Source organism: Sorex araneus, chromosome 6 (assembly GCF_027595985.1).
Source record: "Sorex araneus isolate mSorAra2 chromosome 6, mSorAra2.pri, whole genome shotgun sequence".
Classification (NCBI taxonomy): domain Eukaryota; kingdom Metazoa; phylum Chordata; class Mammalia; order Eulipotyphla; family Soricidae; genus Sorex; species Sorex araneus.
Window position 1 is genome coordinate 146,016,693 of NC_073307.1, and position 16,683 is coordinate 146,033,375.

General features: G+C 56.4%; 1 protein-coding gene across 1 annotated transcript in view; it reads left to right on the forward strand.

Annotated features, from left to right (window-relative positions):
- Positions 1-16,683, forward strand: part of TSPAN18 (tetraspanin 18) — a 158,006-nt gene that overhangs the window by 99,811 nt on the left and 41,512 nt on the right. Inside the window, exon 3 of the mRNA XM_055142307.1 lies at positions 9,046-9,172. The gene's annotated coding sequence lies outside the window, so the exon portion shown is untranslated. The remainder of the gene's footprint in view (positions 1-9,045; positions 9,173-16,683) is intronic.

A 16,683-nucleotide genomic window follows, 5' to 3' on the forward strand; every position in this document is an offset into this window, starting at 1 on the left:
GCATGTGCGTGTGTGTATGTGTGTGTGCGCGCACCTGTGCCCCTGATGCCTATAAGTGACAGGCACAGTGGCTGCCCACAGGGACCTTCCGCACTAGTGTGGGAACAGACCAATAGAGCTACATAGTTCTTGAATGAATGTCCATGGTACATTGTCTTCAGTGGTATGAGGGCAGAGCAGGGAAATTCAAGGGTCCTGGGGCCACTTGGTCAGGAGGTGGATCTCTGAGCTGGTGCCCAAGAGCCCACACAGGCTGTTTGTGCAGAACTGGGAAGGGGAGAGGACTCTGGTGGGCAGGGCAGAATGTGCAAAGGCCCTCCCTGGGGCAGGATCTGCTGGTGGGTACCGGGTCAGAAGAACACTATGGGGATCTGAGGGGAAGAGAGAGAGAGAGAGAGAGAGAGAGAGAGAGAGGAGAGATAGATTGAAGAGTCAACCTAGACCTAGGAAAGGGCCTAACCATGAAGAGCCAGAGAGGGTTGAAACTCAATCCTAAGACTCACTGGAAGTCTTTGATCAGGCAAGAAGAGTGTTTGTGTGTGTGTTAGGGGTGGGGAGCATGTGTGTGCGTGGTGTCCTTTGGATTCTAGGAAGTCGCTTGTATGTTCCTAACCCCCTCCTAGTCTGGGGCTCTGACAACACCTATGGGCAGGGTGGTGCAGGGGGCGTGCACCTCTCGGTAGATAGACCCCGGGGGGAGCACTGCAGTGTGAGACAGGCCTTGCACATGTGGGGCCCTGGGTTCAGCCCTGCACCCCGCACGCATTGGACAAGGCCCAGAGGTCTAGCCCACTCCTTCAGGATGTAGCGGGAGACGGAAGCTAGAGACCAGCATCGCCACACACCAAGGCCAGAGCAGCCCTGGAACCCAAGACCTTAGACTCTAGTTTCAGTGCTCCCTCCTCAGAGAGACCCCCTGAGCCCCTAGCCCGAGCTCCTACTCTGTCTCCTGGCTATGCACTCAGAAATTACTCCTGGCGGTGCTGGCAGGTGGGGGCAGGGGGAGGCCTAGGGGGTGCCGGGGAGTGAGCCCAGGCCAGCTGTGTGCAAGGCAAATGCCCTACCCAATGGGCTGTCACCGCCCCACACCCCCTTTTCTTTTTAATGTTTGGAGCTTTTGGTGGAACTAGTTTAGAAAGATGAGAGTGGAGAGAGAGAGAGACAGAGAGACAGAGACAGAGACAGAGACAGAGACAGAGATAGAGAAGGGTGTGTTCGGGGAGAACACGGGCCTGGAGGTGGCGCCTGGCTGGCTTGCTGGTTCTGCGCCCGGGGTCTGAGCATCCTTTGATGGAGAGGAGCTCGGCACATCCCGAGATCCTTCCCTGAGTGCTGAGTAGAAACGGGGCCTCGGGCAGTGCGTGTGGGGGCTGAGAGAGGTGGGTTTGCATTGAGCATCTGCTCAGACCCGGAGGGCTTTCTGCCTAGTGGGCAGGCTGGTGGTAAAGCCCCCCCCATACCCCCCCACCCCGCAGAGGGTCTGGCAAGCCAATCGCTGTGCACAGGGAAAGATACAGGATGTCCCTCCCTCTGCTTCTCCAGTCAAGTATGGAGGTGCCTTTGGGCTGCTGGGGTCAGTGCCCCTGTGAGTGACGGCGTCCACATGTCTGACCTCAGTTCCTCAGGGTGCGTGCCCTGGAGTGGAACTGAAAAAGCTCCTTGGAGATGCCGACATCATTCGGAGGCTCAGTTTTCCCCATCTGTACAATGGGAGTGTTGGTGAGCGCTCTCCCCACCCCTCCCCCAGGGCTGGATAGGGTGTCTCACAAGGGAAGGGTGCAGAGGGCCCCATCTCACCCGGGGATCACCCAGGGTGGGGCGTGCATTGGAGAGAGGCGATGGCACAGGAGGGGGAAGGGTTGCGGAAGCAGGAGGAGGGGTGAGGGTCTCTCCCAGCTCAAGCTCTACCCCTGAACATGGGACCCCTTGAGGCCCCCTAACTCTTCCCGCCAACACTGGCCTCATGGTGCCCTAGATGCAAGGCCCCCCTCACTCCTTTCCAATGGCGAGGCCGGGGGTCCGGCCCGGGGGTCACAGGTTCACGCATGGATTTCCGGCATTTGCCCTGCCCTCAGTGGAGCTGTGCTGTTAGGGCTTGGCCGGCAGCTGGGGTTCAAGCATTTAACAGGTTAATAATAATAATAATAATAATAATAATAATAATAATAATAATAATCCTGTTCTCCACTTGTGACCTTTCTGCCCTGGCTCAGATGAGTCACAGAGTCACTCAAGATTGGTGGCCACTGAGAGGGAGAACACCCCAGATTTGCAGTGGGAAAGCCCAGGGAAGCTACTATTCCTCCCTACTTTTTTTTTTTTTTTTACAGACTTACAAACTTTCGTGCTTACGTTTCAGTCGTACAGTGATCAAGTGCCCATCCCTCCACCGGTGCCCGTTCTCCACCACCAATGGTCCCAGCATCCCTCCCGTCACCCTCCTCCATCCCGCCTGCCCCCCCCTCCCCGTGGCAGGCACATTGCCTCTTATTCTTAGGGTGTTGTGATTTGCAGGACAGGTACTCAGTGGCCATCATGTTCGGTCTGTAGTCTGCTTTCAGCCCGCATCCCCCATCCCGAGCAGGCCCTCCTAGCACCCTTTACTTGGTGATCCCTTCTCTACCCCAGCTGCCTTCTCCCCCAGCACATGAGGCCGGCTTCCAAGCCGTGGAGCGACCCCTCCCGGTCCTCCCTCCCTACTTTGGGTCTGGCCCCCAAACCACACGGCAAGGGGGACGGAGAGCTTGGCCCAGGGATGAGCCTGTAACCACGGTCGTTCCCACCCCTCTCTCCGTGTCTGTCTTCCGGTTCTCCTGTCGGTAGGGGTGAGGGCGGGCATGGGGGAGGGAACACAATGGGGCAGAACTGAGGTCTGACCTGGGCACGGTCGAGTGGGGCTCATGACTAACCCCGGGCAAACACTAATCTTTCGAGACGCTGCTTCTTCCTCTAGTGACTGGGGCCAGCCCGGGCTGACCACCCCCATCAGCAGGGATGGGGCCCTCACGGCACGGCTGAGCACAGCCGCTCCATGCTGGGTCATGATGGAGTGTCCAGGTGCCAGGCCCCGGGCGCCACGTCCTCACCCATCAGGTATGCCTGCGTGGTGGCAGGGCACATTGGTCCAGGGTGTGCCTGCACGGTGCCCGAGTGTGTGCCCACCCAGTGCCCACCCAGTGCCCGCTTAGCCCATCCTCCCAGCCTTCTGTTCTCGTATCTTGCGAGAATTCAGCCTCGCTCCTCTGGGTCTGGTACCAAATGGCATGTGGCATGTTCTGCGCCAGGCATCAAGTCTCTCTGATCCTAGACTCTATGATCCCTCCTTTGGGGGAAGGTGTTGAGGCCGGGGAGTGGGGGGCGGGGAGGGAAATAGGGCCACACCCAGTGTCCTTCAGGGGCTACTCCCAGCTCTGTGCTTGGGGGAGGGTGGGGGGTGCTCCTGGTGATGCTTGGGACCCTATGGTGCTGGCGTCCAAACCTGGATCAGACGCTTGCAGGCAGATGCCTTCACTTCTGGGCTCTCTCTCTCTCTCTCTGGCCCCTGATCTAATAACCACAGAACAGCAGCCACTGGTCCCTCCTACACCACGGATACGGGCATGTACCTACATGCACGGTACACGCATGCACACACGCACACAGCCCCCGCCTCTCGCTCTGCTGGAGCCTGCGCCTGTGTCTCCGACACTCGCCTCGCGTGGCCCCTGTATCTGAGGCTCCCCACGGTCCAGGCCGAGCCCGGAAGGGGCCGCCGGGCCCTACGGACAGGCTGGCTGTAACTGCAGGCGGGCGGGGTGTGGCGGGGCTGAGGCGGTTGGAAGGGAGCAGTGATGGAGAACAGCCAGGTCCCTGAAGGAAAGGAAGCCAAGCCACAGAGGTCCGTGGGCCCAGAAACGCCTGGACAGCTTGTGCTCAGAGGGCTTGCATGCCTCAGACGTGACTGGGCATCAGCTTATTCGTTCATTCACTCATTCATTCACTCACTCATTCATTCATTCATTCACTCACTCATTCGTTCATTCACTCACTCATTCATTCACTCACTCATTCATTCACTCATTCATTCATTCACTCATTCGTTCATTCACTCACTCATTCATTCACTCACTCATTCACTCATTCATTCACTCACTCATTCATTCACTCATTCATTCACCACGTGTAGGCCGGTGCTGGCACTACGCAAGCACTCTAGGAAACCAGGACGGAATCTGGGCCACCTGCGGCTAGGAACGTGGCTCAGTGGAGGAGCGGTTGCCCTGCACGTGCAAAGCCCCGGATCCCGTTCCTGGCAGCACTAAGCCAGACCCACAGCAAACATGCAGGGGGGCGGCTGCCCCTTGCTCCCGAGACCTCACGGAGGTACTGAAGGACAGAGAGCAGGAGAGCAGCCTGGCCCAAGCTGCGCTTCCAGAACTCCCTGTCCAGGCCCGGTGGGGATGGAGCAGACGTGGGGTCTGAGCCAGGGGAGGGCGGCTCGAGCAATGATGCAATGATGAGAAAGTGGGGTCTGTTGTGGGGGTGGGGGGCGGGGGGGCAGTGGAGGGGCGTGTCTCCAGACAGATGAAACTGAGCTCTTTGCCAGCCCTGAGTGCCCGAGAGAATGTGGCATCAGGAGGGCTCCCAAGGGACCGTTTCCGGGTGACTCAGAGCGACCGTGGCCCATTCCTGACGCGGGGCCGGCCTGTGCCGCGCTCCAGCCAGGCGCTCTCATGCACCCTCCTCTCTGTCTTACACATGGGGAAACTGAGGCAGAATTCAGCAGATGCTTAGCTAGGCTTTTCCTGCCCTCCTGTGGGGTCCCCTCCCACCACCTTGCCCCCACACCCCAGCCTCTGTGGGACTCCCGCTTTGTCTCTGCAAAGGAGGGGTCTGCGTTTCTGAAGCTTCGGGACTAAGAGAAGAGAGTCCGGCAACGGGCTGGGAACTCACATCAAAAACAAGGGGCTGGAGCGATAGCACAGCGGGTAGGGTGTTTGCCTTGCACGTGGCCGACCCGGGTTCGATTCCCAGCATCCCATATGGTCCGTGGAGCACCGCCAGAAGTGATTCCTGAGTGCAGAGCCAGGAGTAACCCCTGAGCATTGCCAGGTGTGACCCAAAAAGCCAAAAAAAAAAAAACCAAGGGGAGCACAGCGGTACTGTGGGGAGGATTTGCCCTTCTGTGTGTGGTAGGGTCCCCAGGAGATACGTGGGGGGTGCAGGAGGGAGAAAAAGAAGAAATGGAAGGAGAAAAGTGCTCCCGTTTCTACCTGCCCTTCGGCAAGGCCGGGGGTGATGAGCAAACCCTCAGCAATAAAATACTTACTTTCGGCATTGTAATTACTAAGTAGTGAATGACGTGGGGCGGGCTGCGTAGGAATCGTGTTGATTAATAACACTCGGGTGGTTATTAAACATCTGCTTCCCGGGGCTAGAGCCATAGGTCTGCAGGTGAGGCACTTACCTTGCCCACAGCCAGCCCGGGTTCGATCTCTAGCTCCCCACAAGGTCCCCCCACCAAGCCGTGCCAGGAGGGAGCCCTGAGCGCAGAGCCAAGAGCAAGCCCTGTGCATGTCTGGCTGTAGCCTCCAAAATGGAAAATTAATAAATAAAACATCTGCTTCCCTGTGGCGACTGGTCGACACACCTGCTTTGTGCCGTAGGACAGCGAGGTGCTCATACGCACATGTGCACATACGTGTGCAATGTGTGCACATATGTGTGCTCTGCGTGTTTGCGTGTGTGTGTGTGTGTGTGTGTGTGTGTGTGTGTGTAACAGAGCCTGGCTGGGTGAGGAGGCCCTTCCCCTCCCCCACGCCCTAGTGCCACCTTCATACCTGACAGCTTTCCCTGGGGCATGGAGCCGTGACCTGGCCTGGTCCTGTCCACCCTGCTGGGGGCAGGGGGCAGGTGGGCTTGCTCCCTGGGAGGCATCTGCTCAGTGGCTTGGACCTTGCTCAGCCCAAGGACAGAGACCGGCTGCCTGGCTCCTTCCCTGTCCCGTGGGACAAAGTTCTTGCTGTTGGAGTCACGTGGGTGGAGGCCTTAAGGCCGCCGCAGCCCACCGACCCCTTGCGCCTGAAATTCACGACGTGGGCGCCAGGAGCCCTGCTTGGGTGCCGCCACCCTGACTTGCTGTGTGGCCTCAGGCCAGTCGCTCCCCTTCTCTGTTCCGTGAAATGGTGAGCTGCGCTCCAAGCTCCCTCCGACGACGATGGCCCCTGGAGCTCCGCCGTCCACCCTCAGTCTCCGACCCAGTTTGTACTAATTAGGAGTCCAAGATGATTTAAATTCAATAGCTGTGTTCCTCGGCGAGTAAACCATCGGAAATGATGCCTGCCGTTATGGCTTCTCAAAGACTCACTGGTGAGCGATGAGAGGCCAAGCTGAAATCAATAGCTTTTATTCTGCAGACGGAGGAATGGCAGCTCAGGCGGGCCGCGGCTGGGCACGGCTATTCATTCTGCTGCTTTAAATTTTTATGCTTCTGTTTATGGACTGCCATTAGGTAATATGGATCTGTCCTGAAGGCTGATTTTTTTCATTAGCTTAACTCATTTTACTTATTAGTTCGCGTTTGCAGGCCGGGTTTAATAAGCGCGTGGTGCGAGAGGCATAAAGCAGCCCTTCTCTGACTATATTTTAAAAGCAAGTCTGTGCCGGAGTCGTTCCCGGTTTATTTACTCAGCGCTCGCTTCCGGGATGGGGCACCGGCACTGCCAACCTGCTGTTTGACCTTGAACATTGCCTAGTGACCTTGGGCGTCCAGCGTCACGGGGAAAGGGCGGTGCTGACGTATACAACCCACAAACGCTGGCTTTCATGGGGAGGCTCCCTCCTGCCGGGCTCAGGGGGCCCTCAGGTGGCGCCGGGCATCCAGCCGGGGTTGGCCGAAATGCCAAAACATTTCGAATCAAGCATCCTCCCTGGGCTGAGAGGGCTTCTTCTCAGGCTCTCTGGTGGAATTCTGGGCCCTTACAGAGAGGCTTTACTTTGGGTGCCTTCGAGGAGGGGAAACTGAGGCACAGAGGAGGTCTGTGGGCTGCCTATACAATGCGGGGGTGGCAGTGCCAGTGCTAAAACACCAGGCCAACATGTCTGAGGGCAGCCACCGTCTCTCTCCCAAGTCTGTGTCGCATCCCCCTGTCCCTCCCACGCATGTGGACACACACATACATGTTCACACGCTTGGACATACACAAACACACGTGGACACATGCATTCATACATATGAGCACATGCACACACGGTGTTTCCCGCCCCCACTCATGCCCCACGGGCTGATCCCATGTCCCCGAGTCACACACACACTGGGCTGCTCCAGCCGCTGCCTGGGTCGGGCTGTTCACTGGGGGCGTCTTTGCAGGAAGTGTGGAAATGAGGGTAGCATGAGGCTGGGGTGGAAATGGGAGGTGGAAGCTGGGAGTTCCCCCAGAGGAGCCTCTTCATCGAGCGTGGTGGGGAGGGGGAGCCCGGAGATACCCCAAACAGCATTGTGCACAGAGGGGCTGGCGCGGTGGAGACCCTCGGAAGCGGCCTCTGAGGTGCCAGCTGCCCAAGCCAGGTCCCTTGGCCCCCTCCCCCCGCCCTTTATTGATTTCATCATCCCCTTTGGGGCAAAGGTCAGTCCAGGCTGCCCCCAACCCTCTAGTGTCCCTTGAGCTCACTCGTCCGCTGCCTTTTGGGGTGACACGAACCTTTGCCAACCTGCTGAGTGCTGGTGCCACCTGCATTGGAGGGGCGGGCTGGTGAAAGGTGGGGACCCCTGGGTGGGAGGGGAGTCTTCTCGTCCCGGTGAAAGCAGATCGGTCTGACCAATACGGGAGAGAGGAGAGGGGGCGGGGCAGAGGGCAGAGGGGCGGGGCCACGGAGAGGCTCTCGTCTGCAGCTTTGCCAAGGGTGCTGGGCAGCTGCCCGCCCCAGGCCACACTTCCGCTCCCGCATCCCCTCCTTGATGTTTATTCATTGGTTGCCAGATTCCCTGCTGCGGGCTCTGCCGATGCATGAAAGTCATTTTTTGCTGCCTGCCCGTCTCGGAGAGAGCCAGAATCATGTTGTTCCATTTCATCAGCCAGGGGCCGGTGCTCAGATGGGGCAAAGGAGGACTCCTTGCTCGCGGCCTCCGGGGCCCACGAGAGGGACAGCGGCAAGGAGAGGGCAGCCAGCCAGTGAGGGGGACCCTGGGTGTCCGCCTTCCCCGCCCCCACACCACCAGTTGTGTGACCCTGAGCCAATCTCTGCGCCCTCTCTGGGCTGTGTCTGGTTGGAGACGTGCGCCCTGGGTGGGGCTGGCCGAGCCTTCCTCCCTAACGGAGAATCAGGCTTCCCGCTGCCCGCCCACGCGGAAAGCAGAAGGTTGCTTTCCCTCTGAGCACCTCGGGACGCTGTTTCTGGAGCCACCAGCCCTACTAAGGGCTCTGCGCTAGATAGGATTTTGATTCTTGGTGTTTTGATGTTTGGGTCACACCTGACTGAGCTCAACGCTCACTCCTGGCAGTGCTTGGGGGGGACTGTGTGCAGTGCCAGGGATCGAACTGGGGTTGGTCCCGTGCAGGGCAAGCGCCTTAAACTCTGGGCTCACTCGCCAGCCCCCGTGCACATGAGTTTTTGTCTGGGACATTCACCTTCAGGCAGTCACGTGTCATGATTATTTCTGGGAAAACCCATCTGGAGGCTTCTGGCAGATGTTTTCAGTCAACTGCCGGCCCCAGGGATGACACCCTATTCCCGGTGCCTTCCCCTGCCTCCCACCCATATTGCTGCAGTTTTTTGTCTGTTTGTTTGTTTGTTTTTTGAGTCATACCCGGCGATGCACAGGGGTTACTCCTGGCTCATGAACTCAGGAATTACTCCTGACGGTGCTCAGGGGACCATATGGGATGCTGGGAATCGAACCCGGGTTGGCCGCATGCAAGGCAAATGCCTTACCCACTGTGCTGTTGCTCCAGCCCCAATACTGCTGCAGTCTTGACCCTGCTGCCCAGCCTCCTTCGGGCAGCTTGAGCTGGTGCCACCCCCCAGCCGCACGTGGCACTCAGGGCTGGTTCTTCTTGCCTCTAACAGGGGGACCTCGCCTGAGCAGCCCCGAGCTTGTAGCGGACAGAGCGGAAGCAACCTGAGTCCTCCCATGTGACTTTCCAGAAGCGTCAGCACGAGCTCCTCGTCAGACTCCCTGACACGGGCTACCCAGGTAAGGAGCACGGCACCAGGCGGGTGTTGGTTGGTTGTTATTGTCACCTAGAAGCTCCAGCCACAGAGCACCCCCATTTGCTGGATCCCAGAACCGGTCTGAGTCCCTTCCCTAGCAGGAGAGACCCTGCTAGGGTCTCCACCATCAGACAGACCTGGCCCCCCAGTTCCTAGCTCTGGGCAGAGCCTCAAACTTCCCGTGTCTCAGCTCCCTCATGGGTCATCCCAAGAAGCAACAGCACCTGCTTCTTGGGCTTTCAGTGAATATAAAAGGTCACATAAGGAAAAAGGCTTTGAACTTATAAACTGTTGTAATCTTTGAAAGTTAAGCCAAGTTCCAGTGAGTCTCAGTTCCTCTATCTACAGAAGGAAAAACAGGTTAGCATGTATGTCATTATGTATTGCTAATCAATTCAATTAGGGAAAAAAGTGCTCTGCACATCTGAAACATTAAAAAGAAAAGAAAAGAAAGGAAAAGAAAAGAAAAGAAAAGAAAAAGGCTTTGAAACAGGACAGGTGGGGCCGAAGCAACAGTACAGCAGGTGAGGTGTTTGCCTTGCACGGGGCTAGGACCTGAGTTCTCTCCTCTGAGCCTACCAGAAGTAATTCCTGAGTGCAGAGCCAGGAATAACCGCTGAGTATTACTTGGTGTGACCGCAAAACAAAACACACACACACACACACACACACACACACACACACACACACACACACACACACACACACACACACACACAGGACAGAGCTGCCAGAAAATCAGAACCGAAGAGTCATGCACTGTTAACCTACGTCTTCACTCGTGATCTCTGTACTGTGTGTTCTGATGGCTGATCTCAGGGGCAGAAACACAAGGCAGGGGTCTTGTTCTGTCTTGTTCCTAGATAACCCTCGCCTCCTTACCCTTCTGCTCAGCACACGGTTGAATGAAGAAATAATTGAATATGCATTACCTATTTCATGTAAAATCTTAATGACAAGCTTTGCGGGTCCCGCCTTCAAGATATGGGTTTAGGGGGGCCGGAGCGATAGCACAGCGGGTAGGGCGTTTGCCTTGCACTCGGCCAACCCGGGTTCGATCCCCGGCATCCCATATGGTCCCCGCAAGCACTGCCAGGAGTAATTCCTGAGTGCAAAGCCAGGAGTAACCCCTGAGCATCGCTGGGTGTGACCCAAAAAGCAAAAGAAAAAAAAAAGATATGGGTTTAGTTCAGTATGGCACTGTAGCACTATAGTCCCATTGTTCATCGATTTGCTCGAGCAGGCACAAGTAACGTCTCCATTGTGAGACTTGTCGTTACTGTTTTTGGCATATCGAATACGCCACGAGTAGCTTGCCAGGTTCTGCCATGTGGGCAGGATACTCTTGGTAGCTTGCCGGGCTCTCCGAGAGGGGCAGAGAAATCAAACCTAGGTCTGTATGACAAAACTTAAAAAAATAGCAGTTCTTTTTGTGAGAGAGTTTGTTTACTTCAAAGTAAAATTCTGCTCTAATCAGGATTCTGCTACACAAAAATATGAGGGGTCCATGTTCCCCCTGTCCTGTAAACCCCCCCTCTCTGGGCTGGTCTGCACGCTGCATTCCCCCAGCACCACCCTCATTCTCTCCATTCTGGTCAGCCAGAGGGGGAGTCTGAGAAAGAGAGTGTGCCCATCCCTTCTGGTGTCCAACGAACCCGCATGGGGTGAGTGCATTGCTTAGCTGCAAGGTATGCTGGGAGTCTTTATTCTGGCCATGACAATTTTATACCAAAGGAAGAAGGGGGAGGTGAGGATATTATGGAACCCTGCCAACGGGGATTTTTCCCATCACCCCAGTTCCTTTTAATCACCTCCCCCTTGCTCCTCTCTCTAGCAAACAATGATCTGTTTCTGTCTCCGCGATTTTACGTTTTCTTGAACACCCTGCTTCAGACTGGCTTCCTTCATTGAAAGGTGCCCCATGTCTTTTCAGGACTTGATAATTCCCTTCCTTGCTGGATACTGTTCTAGAGGCCAGGCTGCCAAGCGTTTACCACTTACTGACTGAATGATGTCCTGATGGCTTTGGGTTGGGGGTGACGGTGAAGAGAGTTGCTGGGAACTTCATTCTTGAGTGGGTTCTTGTATGGAGATGCTTTTAATCATTGGGTAAATACTTAGGCACCTGATGACGACTGAACTATATGGTAGGAGTCTGTGTAGCTTTTTGGTCATTTGTTTGTGGGGGGTGACCATAACTGGCGGTGTTCAGGGGCTGTTCTCAGTTCTGTGCTCAGGAGTGATCCCTAGCAGTGCTCATGGAACCATATATGGTGCTGGAGATTCCAACTGGGATTGGCAGGACATAAGACAAGCACCTTTGCTTCTGTGCTATCTCTCTGGCCCAAGTCTATGTAGCGTGTGTGTGGGGGGGGCGTGTTTGAGCTGCACCTAGCAATGGTCAGGGGTTACTCCTATCTCTGCACTCAGATTTCACTCCTGGCGTTATTCAGGGGACCACATGGGAAGCCAAGAATCAAACTCTGGTTGGCCATGTGCAAGGCACATGCCTTAATGGATGTGCTATCTCTCTGGCCCCAGTATATATAACTTTTTAAGAAGCTTCCAGGCTGCCTCCCAGAGTGGATGTGCCATTTCGCATCCCCATCAGCCATGACTGAGAGTTTCTGTTGCCCCACAGCCTCTCTAGCCACTGCTGTGGTCAGTTTTACAGACATCCGTTGTTCTATTAGCTGTGTCATGGTCTGATCTCCGCTTAAAATTCAGGGCTTTGAGATTTAGAGAGGGCAGGTAAGAGATCCAGGAATATCTCCCAGAACTTTTGAGATTCAAGCGCTGCTGACACTCTTTTCTCTCCACTGAGCGACTGGACTCATTCATTCATAGCTCCTGCCTTTGACAGCCAATGAGGTGGGACATTGAGTGGACCTGAGCCTAGGTCAGAGGATCTCACTAGGTCAACCTGAAAACAGCCCAGAAGGAACCAGGTAGATGAGAAAGGTAGAGTTCAGGGGGCGCTCAGTCAGACTGCTCGTGTGTGCACAGTCCTGGGGTCCAGGAGGCCCATGGATTCATCTGCTGCCTGGGTAAGCAAGGGCCAAAGACTGGCCACAGTGGAGACCAGGGTGAGGAGAGGCTCAGGCTGAAGGATGTCAGACAGATCGGCTAAGAGCCAACACTCAACTCAAATGTAACTAACAAGGATATTTTAAGCTTTTCATTGGTTTCCAATACATTGGCCATTCAGGACTTGTTTATTGGCATTGGAGGCAGAGCTGAATCCTTTCTGAGCCCTCTGCTTCCGTCCCGGGGCACTCAATCCCTGGCATGTGTACTCTCTCGCTCTCTCCCAGCTTCTGAGTGGGGCACTGACCCGCAGATTGACACCCACCCCACACCCCATTTCAAAGCCAACCCAAAATAATCAGCTCTCTCCCTAGAAATGACAATATACATTCCGGAGCTGAAGCTTATTGGCTGTTCTGGAGTCATGTGATCACCGCTGACCAATCACTCCATAGGAATTACAGTGTAAATTCCAAGCGTGAAGCTTATTGGCTGATGGAGCCACATGATCACTGCTGACCAATCAGTGAAGACAGGAAGAAAATCAGCATATGTTGATTGCTCAGTGTTGGGGGGTGGTGGTTGCTGGACGTGTAAGGGGGCTGGTACCCCATCTGAAAGCCCGAGGAGGAAGAGAGGGATGCTGGACCCAGCCACCCACACCCAGCTACTCCCTGTGGGTGCTTGGGCAAAGACGGAGGCTTTGGGACAAACAGGAGGATTGGGTCACCCGGTAGGGCCCTTCTGGGGGGACATAGCCCTGGGTAGCGCCCTAGAATGGGGTGCCTCGTTTTCTGTGCCCCCAGTGTCCGAAAACGTGAATTACACACAGGGTAGCCCCCCCCCAAGTGGTATTTCACATACCAAAGAATTGCGCCCACCCTTGATCCTTCCCACAGAGACCGTTCCCACTATCCCCTCCCCGTATTTAACTGGGGTCGGTTTTCCTTGCTGTGTTATTTCACCCTACACGCCCCTCCTCACCGCTGGGAAAGTTTCTGGAGCTGCTTTACGGGTTTATTGGCTCTAAATGGCCTCCCAGAGAACCAGGAAGGGCCTGCCTGCCTTCCCCCACCCCAGGAACCACCACCACCACCACCACCACCACCACCACCACTCCCTCAGGCCTCTGGAGGGAAGGGGAAAGGAAGCAGCACCCCCTGATCGAGCAGGAGCCCCCACACATGTCTGCTCCCCACCACAGCTCTGTTATGCATTTAGGGTGCGGTGTGTGGGTGTGTGATTTCATTTGAAAAAGATTTACTCGGCTCAAAAATGATCAAAAGCCCGACTTCTGGCACTGCCTCCCAGGCAGTTGTGGCCAGACACTTTTTAAGATCTGTCTCTCGCTTGATTTCCATCAACCACATCTCCCAACTCCCCCCCTCCCACAACCCCTCCGCTCCGCTCCACGGGGCCCCCTCTGCAGCTCTACCTCACAGGGTATGCTCGATGCTTCTGTGTGAATGAGTCCAAGTCTTCTTCGCTTAAGGATGGCGCATCACCCGCCTAAGTCCATCTCAGGCTGAAGATACCGGGATGTCGAAAATACACTGGGTCACACCTCCCGAACCTCTGAGTCTCACGTCCTTGAGCGTGCCCCGACACCCGCGATCGTATCGGAGCCCGTGCGATAATAAAGTGTGGGCGAGCTCTTCGCACTCATCAGCCGTGGTACTGAAAATGACAGGCAGAAGGGGGCTGGGTGCTCACGGTGACCGAGCCCGAGTTAACTGCTGGGTGCTGGGGGTGCTCCAGTCACAGGGCCAGTGGATGAGTCTGCTGACCAATCACTCCATAGGAATTACAGTGTAAATTCCAAGCGTGAAGCTTATTGGCTGATGGAGCCACATGATCACTGCTGACCAATCAGTGAAGGCAGGAAGAAAATCAGCATATGTTGATTGCTCAGTGTTGGGGTGGGTGGATTGCTCAGTGCTAGGATGGGGCCCGGCAGGCAAGGGGGTGGTCACCCTTGAGAGGGCACGCCTGATGGGACCTCTGCAGCTCCCTGCCTTGTGAGAGAGCACTGTGGCTAGTCCGGGGAATGTGCAAAATTCACAAGTGTTAAGTGTGGTTTGTGCACGGCGTGCTCACACCTTTGGGGGCTTGGAGAATCATAGGTTGAATGTGACTCCTCTGTCATTCGTATGTCAGGAACCTCCTGTTGCCATTCTTTCCTTCTTTCCCGGGCTTATTAGCTACTCATGTCTCCTACCCCTGTCTTAGTCACACTAAGACATTTCTCTGCCAGTGTCTTAGTTACTCATTCCTTCTTACAGTGACTTGCTCATTCCTTTCCCTTGCCACTTGGCTTGGTCATTCATTTACTCCACTGGCAACCCAGTCATTCATTTCTTTTACCGCCGGCTTACTAACTCATTTCTTCTTCTATCCATGTCGTAGGCATTCATTTCTTCGACCAGTGAGCTAGTCACTCATTTCTTTTACCAGAGTCTTAATTATTCATTTCTCCTACCAAAAACTATCGTGTTCTGACCGTGTGTCTGGCCTGGTAGGTATATTTCTTCTGGGAATTGAAAGTGAGGGCCCTGCCCCTCTCCTCTGGGAGACCCCCAGATGGAGGACTCTCCCCTGGGTGTCCCCCAGCCAGCATCTCATTCCAGCCAGTCCCGAGGTTGCAGGGATAGACTCAGTCCCGGCCTTGACCCAGAGTTTTGTTGCAGCCTGGGAAGGGCCCTGCTTAGAGACCCGGGTGCAAACTGGGGTGTGCACAGATAACGTAGAGAGGACCAGCCAATCTCCACCCTCCAACACACCAGTAGCCCGTGCCGTCAAAGCTCCCTGCGAGCCGAGATCCGGGTCCTAGGGTGACCCTGAGCGTGTTGTTTAGTCTCCAGTCAGTCCTGTTTTTTCCTTGTGGCATGAAGAGCCTTTCACCCCGCTGCTCTGAGAGGAGCAGTCTTCGAAACCGAGTGTTAAAGGACTAACAGAGAAGGAGCCGGAGGGAGCTTAAGGAAGGTCCAGCCACCCACCAGCTGCTCCTGTGCCGGAACTTCTCTCTCCCCCCCTGCCCCCCAGGGACTTGTGCCAACTGCTTTGCATTTTTAAGTGAGGTTAAAAATCACTTTTAAGAAATCATTAACAGAAACGATCTGCCCACCTGAACAAACCCAGTGACCTGGGAGGATGTAAATGACGGGCAAACGCCCCACCCCCACCAGCCAGTTCCTTCCTGTACCCCAGTCCAGGTACCTCCCACCCCTGCCCCCCCATCCCCCCTGGCCCCCGCCCCAGCAACTTTCTATTTGGATGTGGAGCTTCCCCAGTCTGGAACTTTCCGCCTTTCTCTTTTCTCGCCCAGGGTAGTTTGTTAGGAAGGGACAGTGGCCGGGGTGGTGGCTGTTGAATTGGCATCCGGGCCAGAAGGCCTGGCACCGGGGAACCCCAGTCCACCCCTCCCTTCCCTCTTAGAATGGGGCCACCTCGCCAGGCCCGGCCTGTCCTGGGCTCCGAGCAGATGTGCACCCCAGAGCCCCAGCCATGGTCACACAGTGTGTGGTGGCCCCAATGTCTCCCTTTGGTTTCACCCTGCCGAGTCCCCTCTACCAGGAGACCCACAGGAGAGGGAGGATTTCAGCCCTGGAGTAACTTTGGGGGTCCACCCCATTTGGGGGGATCCTGGACCTGAGTCCCTTAGGGGCCCCCCAGATGAGCTCATTGGTCACATTTCAGGGTGCCGCACGGACCCGTGGGCAGCGGGCCTCCGTGCCGTGCTGGGCGGCAACTCCCCCGGAGACATGCACGGGCCCAATCCCAGGCTCGCCTCAGGGTGCCTGGGACCACAGAAGGGTGGGGGCGAGACTGGGAATGGGGCCTTGGACCGCTCAGAGTCCACTTCCCCTCGCTGGTCTCCAGAGGATTTCTCGGGGAACTGCTGGTGCTCGCACCCCTGCACCTCTGCAGGCTCCAGCCACCTGCCCCTTGCAGTTCCCCCACCCGGCTGTCTCCCCCTCGCCACCCAGCCTTTCTGGTCTCCCAGGAACCCCTCAGGGAGGGCTCCCCGACTCACCCCAACGCACAGGGACACTGTGTCCGCAAGGTGGGTCCCGACCGCCCTGGGGCCCTTGGTTATTACTTCCCAGGAATCCCACTGCCCCGGGGGCCCTTTCCCTGTCCACCCGCCTGCCTCGGCACTGCCTTGCAAAAGTTGGACGCAAAAATCTTCGATTGTGCCCCTGAATGTATGAGTTCCTGGGTCTGGAGGCGGGGGTGGCCACTCCACATAGTGCCTTCCGCCTCCCACCCCTCAGCCCCGAGCCCCCAAGGCCGGGGCAGACGAGCCCCACAGGCCCCCCTCTCCCGAGCAGCCCACACTGACCACCCTCCGAGCCCTGGCCTGTGGCGCTCGGCGGGGGCCCACGAGTTCCTTGGGGGTCACCCTCACCGTGCCACGGGGACAAGGTCACACCACAGCCTTCCTCCTGCCTCAGAGACCCCAGACCA